Source organism: Sturnira hondurensis, unplaced genomic scaffold, assembly GCF_014824575.4.
Source record: "Sturnira hondurensis isolate 20B ecotype Veracruz unplaced genomic scaffold, ASM1482457v3 Scaffold0008640, whole genome shotgun sequence".
NCBI lineage: Eukaryota > Metazoa > Chordata > Mammalia > Chiroptera > Phyllostomidae > Sturnira > Sturnira hondurensis.
In genome coordinates, this window is record NW_028081271.1 from 24497354 (window position 1) to 24510398 (window position 13045).

Here is a 13045-nt window from a genome sequence, read left to right on the forward strand (position 1 = left end):
TACTCAAGTGAAGAATTCGTCAAGAAGACATAAACAGACTTCTGGCCAAGACAAAGGCATAGGTAGATACACTGTGCCTCCTCCCACAACCAAAATAAGGACAACAACAATTTTTAAAAAACAACAACAACCAGTACTGACAGAAAATTGAAAACTAATGATAGAAAACTTCACTAATTTGATGAGAGAAAAAGTCAAGCAAGTCCAGGAAGCACAGACGGTCTCAATCAATATTAAGGCAAGAGTCACACTCCCAGACACATCATAATTAAAATAGCAAAATTCAAAGGCAAAGGGAGAATCTTAAAGGCAGCAAGGGAGAAACAGGAAGTAACATACAAGGGAGCCCCAATAATGCTAGCAGCTGACTTCTCAACAGAAACACTACAAGCCAGAAAGGAATGGCAAAAAAATATTCCAAGTTATGAAAAACAAAGGCCTGCAACCAAGATTACTCTATCCAGCAAGCTGCTCATTTAAAATGGAAGGTAAAATAAGGAGTTTCCCAGACAAAAGAAGGCACAAAGAATACACATCCAGCAAACCAGCATTGCAAGATATTCTGAAGGGACTTCTTTAAAAAGAGGAAGAAAAAGTATGAAAGAGAGGAACACATTTACAAAGGAAGTAAAATGGCAATGAATAAATACCTATCAATTATAACCTTAAATAGCCCTGGCTGGTGTAGCTCAGTGGATTGAGCACGGGCCTGCGAACCACACGATTACAGTTCAATTCCCAGTCAGGACACATGTCTGGGTTGCAGGCCAGTTCCCAGCAGGGGACTCATGAGAGGCAACCATACATTGATATTTCTCTCATTCTCTCCTTCCCTTCCCATCTAAAGATAAATAAATAAAATATTAACAAATAATAACCTTAAATATAAATAGTTAAATGCTCCAATCAAAAGACATAGGGTAGCTGAATAGGTAAGGTAAGAAAACAAGACCTACATATATGCTGCCTGCAAGAAACCCACCTCAGAAAAAAAGACCTACAGACCTACCTTCTCTCTGAAAGAGAAAAGTTGGGGAAAATATTCCAAGCAAATGGACAGGAAAAAAAAAGGCTGGGGTACCAATACTTTCATCAGACAAAATAAACTTCAAAACAAAGGCCATAAAAAGAGACACTGAAGAACACTTCATAATACTCAAGAGAACAATCCATCAAGAACACATAAACATTGTGAACATATATGCACCCAACATAGAAGCACCCCAATATATACAGAAAATCTTGGAGGACTTCAAGAAAGATATAGATAGCCACACACTTATACTAGGGTGTATTAGCACCTCTCTGTCAAAAGTGGATAGATCTTCCAAAGAAAATATTGACAAAGATACTGCAGCACTGAACAATATCATAGATCAAATGGAGTTAACTGATATATATAGAGCTTTTCATCCCAAAGACACAAAAAACCACGTTCTTTTCAAATGCACAAGGAACATTTTCAAACATAGACCACATAATAGGACACAAAACAAGCCTCAACAAATTGTAGAAATTTAAATCATATCAAGCAGCCCTGGCTGGTGTAGCTCACTGCATTGAGCATGGGCCTGCAAACCAAAGGATTGCGGTTCGATTCCCAGTCAGGGCACACGCCTGGGTTGCAGGCCAGTTCCCAGCAGGGGACACACGAAGGGAAACCATACATTGACATTTCTCTCCCTCTCTCCTTCCCTTCCCCTCTAAAGATAAATATATAAAATCTTAAAAAAATATGTATCTAAATCATATCAAGCATTTTCTCAGACAAGGGACTGAAACTAGAAATTAACTGCAAGAAAAAAACTCAAAAATTCAAATTTATGGAGACTGAATAGTATGCTATTCATCAATCAATGGGTTGATAATAAAAATAATAAATCATAAAGTTTCTGGAAACAAATGAAAATGACCATACAACAGTCCAAAACCTATGGGACACAGTGAAGGCATTCCTGAGAAGTTCATAGTAATATAGACCTATTTAAAATGATAGAAGAATTTCAAATAAACAACCTAACCCTACATATACAATAACTGGAAGAACAATACAAACAAAGCCCTGAGTAAGGAGAAGAAAGGAAATAATCAAGATCATAACAGAATTAAATGACATAGAGACTAAAAGAACAATTCAAAGGTTTAAAAAGCCAGGAGCTGATTCTTTGAAAAGATAAACAGAATCATCAAGCATTTAACAGATTCATCAAGAAAAAGAGAGGACTCTAACAAATAAAATCAGAAATGAAAGAGGCCAAATTACAACCAATACCACAGAAGCACAAAGGATTATACGAAATTACTATGAAGAACTATATGAGGAGAAATTTGAAAACCTGGGCAATATGGACAAACTTCTAGGAAAATATAATCTTCCAAAATTGAATCAAGAAGAAGCAGAAAGCCTGAACAGACTGCTTACAGCTAGTGAAATTGAAGCAGTAATCAAAAAACTCCCAGCATAGAAAAGCCCTGGACCAGACAGTTTCACAAGAAAATTTCACAAAACATTTAAGAAAGAACTAATAAGCCTGATTCTCCTCAATCTATTCCCAAAAATCCAAGAAAAGGGAAGACTCCCAGTCCCTTTTTATGAGGCCAGCATCATCCTAATCCCCAAACCAGGCAAAGATACAATGAAAAATGAAGACTACGGGCCAATATGGCTGATGAACATTGACATGAAAATACTCAACAAAATACAGGCAAACTGCTTCTGGCAATACATTAAAAATATCATACACCATGATCAAGTGGCACTCAACCTAGGGATGTAAGGATGGTATAATACACACAAATCAGTAAACGTAATACATCACATAAACAAAAGGGAAGGCAAAAATCACATGATCATAACAATAGATGCAGAAAAAGATTTGATAAGATACAGCACCTATTTATGATAAAACCACTCCACAAAAGTGGTAGTAGAAGGAGCATACCTCAACATAATAAAGGCCATGAATGAGAAAACTGCAGCCAATATCACACTCAATGGGTGAAAACTAAAACTTTCACCCTAAGAAGAGAACAAGAAAGGGGTGTCCTCTTTCACCTCTGGCATACCACATAGTAATGGAATTTCTAGCCACCATGAGCAGACAAGAAAAAGAAATAAAAGGCATTCAAATTATAATGGAGAAAACAAAACTGTTATTGTTTGCAGGTGACATGATAGTGTACACAGAAAACCCCATAGACTCCAACAAAAAAACTACTTGGCCGAATAAGCGAATCTGGCAAATCAGAGAGAACCAAACTCAGTATTTAGAAATCAAAGGCATTTTTGTACACCAACAACAAAATATCAGAAACAGAAATCAGGAAAAAGATCCTATTTGACAGAGCAACAAGAAAAATAAAGTACCTAGTAATAAACCTAACCAAGGAGATAAAAGACCAATACTCAGAAAACTGCACAACACGAAGAAAGTTAAGGAACACAGAAACGAAAGGAAGCATATACCATGTTCATGGATTGGAAAATTAACATCATCAAAGTGTCCATACTACCCAAAGCAACTTATAGATTAAATGCAACCCCTATGAAAATACCATTAATATATTTCACAGATATAGAACAAACATTTCAAAAATATATATGGATCCATAAATGACGACAAATAGCCACAGTGATTTTGAGAGAGAAGAATAAAGTAGGAGGGATCACAATAGCTGGTATCAAAGTATATTAAAAGGCTATGGTAATCAAAACAGTATGGTATTGGCATAAGAACAGGCACACAGGCCAATGGAACAGAATAGAAAACCCAAAAATAAACCCATGTCTCTATGGTTAATTAATATTTGACAAAGTGGGCAGCAGCACAAAATGAAGTAAAAATAGCCTCTTCAACAAATGGTATTGGGACATTTGGTCAGCTACATGCAAGAAAATGAATCTCGACCACCAACTTATACTCAAGATAAATGACTGAAATATAAGTCATGAAACCAAAAACGCCCTAGAGGAAAACATAGGCAGGAAAATTTCAGATACTCTACATGCAATATTTTCACCAGTATGTTCCCTAGAGCAAAGGTCATAAAGGAAAGAATAAACAAATGGGACTGCATCAAACTAAAAAACTTCTACACAGCTAAATAATACATCAGCTAAATGAACAGGGATCGAACTACATGGGAAAATATATTTGCCAATGATACCTCAGACAAGGGTTTGATCTACAAAATTTATCAAGAACTAACACACGTTGACAGCAGAAAGACAAACAATCCAACTAAAAACTAGGCAAAGGACCTGAACAGACACTTCTCCAAGGAGGACGTACAAAGGGCCCAGTATCATAAGAAAAGATGCCCAGCTTCACTAGCCATTAGAGAGATGCAGATTAAAACCACAGTGGGATACCACTTCACACTGATCAGCATGGCCATCATAAATGAATCAACAAACAAGTGCTGGCAAGGTTATGGAGAAAAGGGAACTGTGGTACACTCTTGGTAGGAATGTAAATTGGTGCAGCCACTGGGGAAAACAGCATGGAAGTTGCCCCCCAAACTAAAAATCGAACTGTCTTCTAAGATGGTGAACCCCCTGCTGGGATTATACCCTAAGAATCCTGAAACACCAATTCAAAACAACTCAGTAGCATTATTTACATTATTTACATAGCCTAGTGCTAGAAAGAGCCTAAGTGCCCATCAGTAAATGAGTAGATCACAAAAACTGTGGTACATATGCAGAATGGAATACTAGGGAGTATAAAGAAAGAAGGAACTCCTACACTTCCATACAGCATGGATGAAACTGGAGAGTATTATGCTAAGTAAAATAAGCCAGATGGTGAAAGACAAATACCATATGATCTCACCTTTAAGTGGAACCTAATAAAAAAAACAAACAAGTGAGCAAAATAGAATCAGATACATGGAAATAAAGAGCAAACTGAGAGTGACCATAGGGGAAGGGCGAGGGCCATAATGGGGAAGGCGAAGTCAAAGAACATGTATAAAAGTCCTATGGACAAAGATACCGGCGGGCTGGGGGTGGGTGGTGGGGTATGGGTAGAGCAGGGGAGAACAATGGGAAAAAATGGGGACAACTATAATTGAACAACAATAAAAAAATTTTAGATAATATAATAATAAAAAGTATGTCTTATAACACAAAAAAATTGTCAGTTTCCTGTAACGAAATACAAAATATTGGGATGGCCAAAAAGTTCATTTAGCTGTTTCTGTACAGTATTGTGAACTTCATTCGAAAGTATTGCTTAGTTGCTTTAACTTCATTTGAAACAATTTAGTGGATTTTATTGTAATACCAGTGATATCAGTATGAATTTTTTAAAAATTCATCAAAATTAGTGAATGTGGGGGCAGCTATTTTAATATTGAAGATGGAATAAAGTAAGCAACTTTTTCAGCATATTATCCTTCAATATTTCAATAAACACAACTGAAATGCAAAAATATTTGTGCAATGTATGGAGAAGGTGCTGTGACTAATCCAATGTGTCAAAAGTGGTTTCTGAAGTTTCTCAGTACTTTTGACATTTTGCCAAATAAATTCTTTTCTGTGGGGCTGTCTTATGCATTAGAAGGTGTTCAGCAGTACCCCCCCGGCTCTACCCATTAAAAGCCAATAGCAGAAGACAGTCAACATACTCAAAACACCCAATTCAACAAAGTTATTGGTGAAAATGTAAAATGTGTCTTTTATGAAAAAAAATTAAATGGACTTTTTGCCAACCAAGTAACAGTCAATGCACAAAAACTGGTACATACCAATACTTCTCAGATTTGAATACATCAAAATTACCTGGAGGGCTTTTGTTTATTTGACAAAAAAAAAATGATTTCAGCTGAAGGGAGACCGTGAACCAGACTGAGAAACTAGAAGTTATTTATCCCTTAATGTCTATAGGACATTCCAAGACTGAGACACACACACACACACACACACACACATAAAGTGCATCCAGGGAGCAGCAAAGGCATGCTCAAAGTTTTGCCAAGAAGATGAAAAAGAGAACATACTTCATAAGGCGTCTCTATACCATGGCTCAGACAACAACATTCAGAATCCTTTGGTGTAGAACTCTTACCAGGTGTCTCAAGGTTACCCCAAGGATGGGGAAGGAAAACTTTCTGCTATTACCACCCTCCAAGTAGCTCCAGGTAGTCTGACCCAAAGGTTTGGCCTCTTGCTGTGATTAACAAAACCTCTGGCCTTGAGCCTGAATTCTTAATTTGTACCTCAAACCAAGGACTAAACTACACTCAAATCTAGTGTCTAGTTATGGCCACCACCACTCAACCTTTACAGATAACCATGGAATCAGAGAGCAAAGTGCCTATGGCACCTGAAATGCCCTTCCAGGCAAGATGGTTGTGCCATTCCTTCTGGTCAGGAGTGAGGCCAGGACACTGTATTCTGGCTCCTTTTTCTAGACCTGCCTTCTTTGGCTCAAAGAGAAGGACAGAGATACCTAGCAGCCACCTCTTTATGGCAAATCCCAAACCTATGTGTCCAAGGTAGAAAGGATGTGGTCAGAGGGACCTTTCACATGCTTCAATTCTTAAATGCCACATGTTTTATATTCAAAGAAAAAATAAAATAAAAAAGAACCATCCACCAACTGGCATCTAAAGTCAATCACCATAAAAGGGCAGGATCTGGATACCTTGAATATTTATTATTACAATTTTCCAATTCTTTGTTACTCTACTACCCACCACCAAACATTCATAAGGACTCAGAGCAAAGGATGCACTAACACTAGGGATTTACAAATGCTGTTAGCAAATATCAGTTCAACACCTCTGAAGAATACAATTTAGGGAAAAGGTTTTCCTTCAAAGTTTATATAAATTCAATTAAAACAATTTTAAACCCTAACTTTTCCTCTATAAAGTGTTTTCTTTCTAACTTAATGGTATTAAATGTTATCTGAAGTTCAAGGTCTTTGGAGAAGGTTATTTTTTCATCCTGTAAAAATGATTATCCTCCAATTTTTATTGAATATAAACTATATTTAAGCACATACAGCAGGCTTGGATTTCCCAATACAGACCAGCTAAATTTGTAATGGTTTAAACCACTAGACGATGTATAAATCAAACAGCAGGGGCACCACAGTGGTAGCCTGCTTCTCTAACTGCCTTAGCATTTCTCTGTTAATAAACACCTACTTTTGCACAAAGCTATTAAAACTACAAGGCTGCTGATAGTGTTCTGTTTAATAGACCATTTTTAACTATCATTATTTTTTTTAATCTTTTTCTTTTAAAAGTATTTAAAGTCCAAGGTGGAAAACCTGGAAACCACAGCAAAGGCCTCTTTTATAAGAAAGTCACTCACTCATAATCCCTCCTTCCTAATAACAGTGTTAATGGTGGAACCTTGAGACTCACTTGACTTTATCCAAGCCATTTAGCTTCATAGTCTCCCCCAGAACAATGGCCTGGCCCACACACCCCACTGCTTCCCTGTTCCATAGCTTGGCATAAGTCTCCTAAAGCAGAAAGGAAGCAAGTGACCTTTCTTCACTTCCATCATGTGCAAACACACAGACCTACAGAGAGCTCCTAACAATGCACCAGGGCACAAATTATGAGTAAAACACGCAAAGAGACGGGAAAGACTCCTATATGGCATTTGTGGTGAGGAAAGGGGCGATTTTGCCAAACAGCAGAATGATTTAAACAAGCAGCCTTTTCTGCCCCAGAGCGTGGCGTCTTATTTCAAAGTTTCTCCAAGTGCAAACTCTTAATATAACAAAAGGAAACAGTACATCCTAAAAAGTTGTTCTACAGTGGGATGCAACGTTATTTATTTGCAGGAGATAATTCTGTCAGAGGAATGAGACACTCTCATTTAGCAGGTGAAAGGTGAAGCCCGAAGGGACTTGGCAGCGGTAGGGTAGGCAAAGAAGGCACCAGGCCACCGGCAGCGGCGCATCTGGGGACAGAGACTGCAATGGCCCACCTAGGCCACGGCTCTCCCCTACCAATGAAACCGCTCTCTTTGCCCCATCCCAGATCGCACATCAGAAGAAAATCCATCCACCTTAGTAAAGGAGCTGGCACTCTACAAATTCTGCTCAAAGGGGTACCGCCACTTCAGAAACGGCCGTATAGTAGGGCCCCGTAGGATACGTTATTTTAAAGTGACCCCACCCCTAGCCCTCCAGGGTGCAGGAGGAAACGGGTTACCTCCTCATATTTACTGAACCTGTAGTCCCTATATCCAGAGGCAAAGAGAAGACGAAGACTCCGCCCCAGGCCCGCGGCCGGTTCCAAGGCGAAGCTAGGGGCAAGGAGCGAAGGAGTACTGCAGGTTTCTTCACCCCCTACCCCGGCAGCCTCCGCCCAGAGTTGAGAGCAAGGACACTTTCTGTCCCAACTGCTGACTTCCTGGCTCCTCGGCCCCCCAGGAGGAACGTGCAGCCACCCGGCCCCTGCCTGCACGTGCGGCCCGCAGGCCTGTGCGACCCATCTCACCTGGACTGCTGGGGTCGGGGCCTACTATCTCAGCCAGCGCATGTGGGTCACACGGATGCGGGGCAAAGGCACTCGTGGGCCCAAGGCTACCACGCCGTTAACACCCGCAGTTCTTGTCGCAAAGGCCAGAAGCTCCGCCTCCTTGCGCCGCCTTCTCGTCCTCTCCGCTTTGCGGTCAACCGGCCAAACCCCAAGAGCCTCGGGACCGGGAGTCAGCCAGGTGGGGCGGGCTGGACCGGAAATGCGTAAAGCGGGGCGGTGTCCAAGAGCCAGCCAGTGCTGGAAATGTAGTGTGAGGAAGAGTGTGGGAGGGGCTAATGTGGGCCGAGAGTCCTCCTCAGCGTGTGGGTTATTTCCGGAAAGTGCGAGGCTTGGGGCAAAAGCCCGGAGCCGAAGTTGTTCTCTGTGGAATTTTGATCTTGCTCTAGCATTCTCTTCTGGAAACAACTGGAGGGCGGGGACTAGGCAGTGGTATACCCCACATTCGTAGCTGTGATAACTAGGAGACATAAAACTCCTCGTTACTATCCTTCTGTCATATATACAATCTATAAATATTTATTATGCACGAACTCATGTTAGGAATTGTCCTAAGGACTGAGAATACAGCAGTCACAATGGGGGAGGGGTCGGGATAACAAAAGGAAATATCCCTGCCCCTTTAGAATTTACAGCTGGGAAACAATAAAAAAACTTAAATGAAAAGTACAAAAATGTTAGATAATTACAAATGCTAAGGCGGAGCAACATAAGAGACAGGGATAAGAATTGCAGATGGTTGACCTGTGAAGGTCACTGGGAAGGTGGCATTTGAAGGGAAGCTGGAAAGGAAGTGAGGGAAGGAGACAAGCAGATATCTTTGGGGGAGGCTCTGAGGCTAGAGGTTGCTCAATGTGAGGGGAAGAGTGAGTGTGGGGAAGTGTGGTATGCGAGAGGTCCAGAGAGAAGTTAGAACTGGACTGAGAAGGATGTAGGTCCTTGCTGCTCCTTGTAAAGACAGTTTCTACTCTGACAGTATTTAGCAAAGGGAACATGCCATTTGATTTAACAAAATTATTCTGGCCACTGTGCAAGCACGAATAGTTTCTAAACTTATAAAGCGGAGATCCACCAGGACCTCCTGGTGGCTAACTTGGCCAGAATTAAAAACTAAAAATGGAGCCTAAACCCTACACAGGGGTCACTCACACAAACCAATCTTCAGGTAGAAGCCTTCATTAAGCTGCCTTCCTGAACAGGCCTGACTGTATTGTGTTCCTGCCATCTGAGCCAACCCATGTAAAGGAGCTTCTGGAATTGTATTTCAATCAATAGGATTGAGACTTCCCCTGTCCAATCAAAGGTATGCAGCAATATCACCATTAGCATCATCAATAACCAATTAGAGCTGTTCCATTCTAACTAATCAGAACAATGTTTCCTTGGACCAATCAAACCACAAGAATTTAGAGTCTCATTTGCCTGAGAATGGACCAATCAGAGACCAGGGGTGGGGACTTCTCTTGATATAAGTCAGCTCTCCCTCTGTCTCAGAGTGTGCATTTTCCATTTGCACCAAACACTAGTGATTCTGTTTCTGGCTGAGACATATCACTGGACTTGATCAGGGAAGAGCAAGGCACAATGGAGCAAAAATGGAGTGGAGCAAGGAAGGCAGAGCAGAGCTTTCTTGACGTGGGTACCGGCCCACAGTGCCTGCAGTGTCATGGATGAGACATGAGACAAATTCACATGGACTACCAAGTCCTGTGGAGGAAAAGGGACAGCATGTTTATTCCCTCAAGGGGGGAGCACTTCAGAGCAGCTTGTCCACCCTCTCAAGGGGAGAGCCCACTGACCCGTGCCTAGACAGTTTAATTTGCACAGGAATACAGGTATTGCTCGTTAATTATTGTCAGGCAGTAAGGGTCAAACAATAGATAGCATACAAAGAACCATTAGGGCTTCTTCTGAGTCAGGGTCTATCAGCTAACAGGCTACAAAACTTTGGGAAAGGAACTCAAGTCCTGCTTGGGTCTTTATCGTTTAACTAAGAGCATTCTTAGCAAAGCAGGTTTCACAGGATTTTACAAATCCTTTCTCAAGCCTGATCACCCTGGGAGCCTGCCCTTTCTAGCACAGGGCTGCACCACCCTCTATCATTATTTCAGGCTTAAGTCAGGCAGAGGAGGCAGATAGCCAAGGAATTTTCAGAGACTTTTTGTGGACTCGGGGGAGTCAGGCTTTGTCAAAGCTGAGGGGCGAGGGTCCATCACCCCCTTTCTCCAGAGCCCCCTAAGTCCTTCCCTGGGGCCTCCATGTGATCATGTCTGTCTTAGGTCATTCCCCCCTTGGGGAATCTTACCCATCATTGGCTAACTGATCAAACATTGGGGGCCAGTTATAAAAAAAGGAGCAGAAGCAGCACTCCTGCCAAGGAGATAAGCTTTATCTCCTTAGTGGCTTATGGCCTAAAGGTTGCTCACTCAGCCTTAGCCATGGGGGGTTTACATCTCCTGAAACCAGGCAGGGCGGCTCCCAACACTTTCTAGTCAAAGAAGGTGGCCTTGCCCCAGGGCTACCTTGTACCAGGGCTGTTGCACAGCAGTGCTGTTCCACAGCCTTGCTGCAACATAATTGAGCTGTAACACTATTCAGCTGTTTCCTAGCCCTGCTATTCTCATAGCTGTGCTGTATCATAATTGAAATGTTTGTGCTGAAAAAAATTTCCTTTTTTACCACATTCTAAATTGGAAGTTCCTATTGGCATTGAACTGTCACCAATGACCATCTGTTGACAATAAGTAGAAAGAAGGCAAATGCAGAAATAAGGAAACCATTAAGAAGTAATGGCCCACCTAAAGGGATTTACAGTTCCAATGTAACATCCATCAAAATCCCAATGACATTGCTTAAAGTAGAACAAAAATTTCTAAAATTTGCAAAGAACCACAAAGGATCCCAAATAGCCAAAAACTCTGAGACAAAAATGAAAAACACAAAGGCAGAGTTATCACACACCCCCAATTTCAAACTATACTCAAAAGCTATAGTAATCAAAACAGTATTGTATTGGCAGAGACCCAGACACACGGATCAATGGAACAGATTTTAGAACCCAGAAATAAACTGATACACATATGGGCAACCAATTCATGACAAAGGAACCAAGAACACACAATATAGAAAGAAAAGTATCTTCAATAAATGATATGGGAAAAACTGGAATCCTGCATACAAAAGAATAAAACCAGACAACTATCCTTCATTTTTAAATTCTCACCTGAGGATATGTTTACTGATTTTAGAGAGAGGAAGAGTGGGGGGGAGAGAGAGAGAAACATCAGTGTGAGAGAGAAGCATTGATCAGTTTCCCCTGTACACACCCTAACTGGGGATCAAACTTGCAACCTTTTGGTGTATGGAACAACACTCCAACCAACTAAGCCAATCATCTAGGGCTAGACCACTATCTTAAGCCATAAGCAAAAAATTAAATAAAAATGGATTAAAAATGTGAATGTAAGACCTGAAAAAAATTAAAATACATAAAAGAAAATATAAGCATTAAGCTTCTAGACTTTTGTCTCTATGGTGTTTTTTATGAATTTGACTCACAATGTAAGGGAAACAACAAAAATAAATAAATGGGAGTACCTGAAACTAAAAAGCCTCTGCACAGCAAAGAAAAATCAACAAGAAAACTGAAAACAACCACCTGAATGGGAAAAGATGTTTACAAATGATACACTTCATGAGAGGTTAATATAAAAAATATGTAAAGAACTCATAACTCAACAACCAAAGAGCAAACAACTTGATTAAAAAATGGACAGGTGATCTGAACAGACATTATTCTACAAGGTGTGCAAATAACCAAAAGTACATGGAGAGATACTCAACATTATTAATCATCAGGGAAATTCAAATCAAAACCATGATGAAATACCAACTCACGCATTATGTAAGTCATTATCAAAAAGATAAGAAATAGTAACTGAGAGTGAAAGGAAACGCTCTCTCTCTCTCACTGCTAGTAGGAGTGTAAACTGGTGCAGCCGGTATGAAAAACATTATGGAGGTTCCTAAAAAAACTAAGACTAGGACTACCATATGACCCAGCAATTATTTTTCAGGGTATTTATTTAAAGTACCTGAACTTAATTTGAAAAGATATATGTAACCCTATGTTTATTGCTTCATTATTTATAAGAGCCAAGATATTGGCTAAGTGTTCATTGTTGGATAAATGGATAAAGAAGAAGTGATACATATATCTAATGAATTAATACTCAGCTATAAAAGGAATGCAATATTGCTATTTGTTACATTGATGGATATCGAGGGTATTATACTAAGTAAAATAAGTCAGAAAAGGGAAAAACATATGATTTCACTCATATGTGCTATAGAGTACAAAAGTAACAAATGAACAAAGAAGACAAAACAAAAATGTCATAGATAAGACAACAGAATAGTGGTTATTGGAGGGAAGGCAGTGACGGGAAGTTAAAGTAGGTTAAGGGGGTGTCAAATGAATTGAAATTAGACTTGTGGTGGTGAGCACACAATAAATTATACAGATATTAAATTATAA

General features: G+C 40.1%; 1 protein-coding gene across 4 annotated transcripts in view; it reads right to left on the reverse strand.

Annotated features, from left to right (window-relative positions):
* The window catches only part of NINL (ninein like), a 179916-nt gene extending 171252 nt beyond the window's left edge, over positions 1-8664 (reverse strand). For all 4 annotated transcript variants that reach the window (XM_037055527.1, XM_037055524.1, XM_037055525.1 and 1 more), the window contains exon 1: positions 8470-8664. The gene's annotated coding sequence lies outside the window, so the exon portion shown is untranslated. The remainder of the gene's footprint in view (positions 1-8469) is intronic.
* Between the last annotated feature and the right edge of the window lie 4381 nt (positions 8665-13045).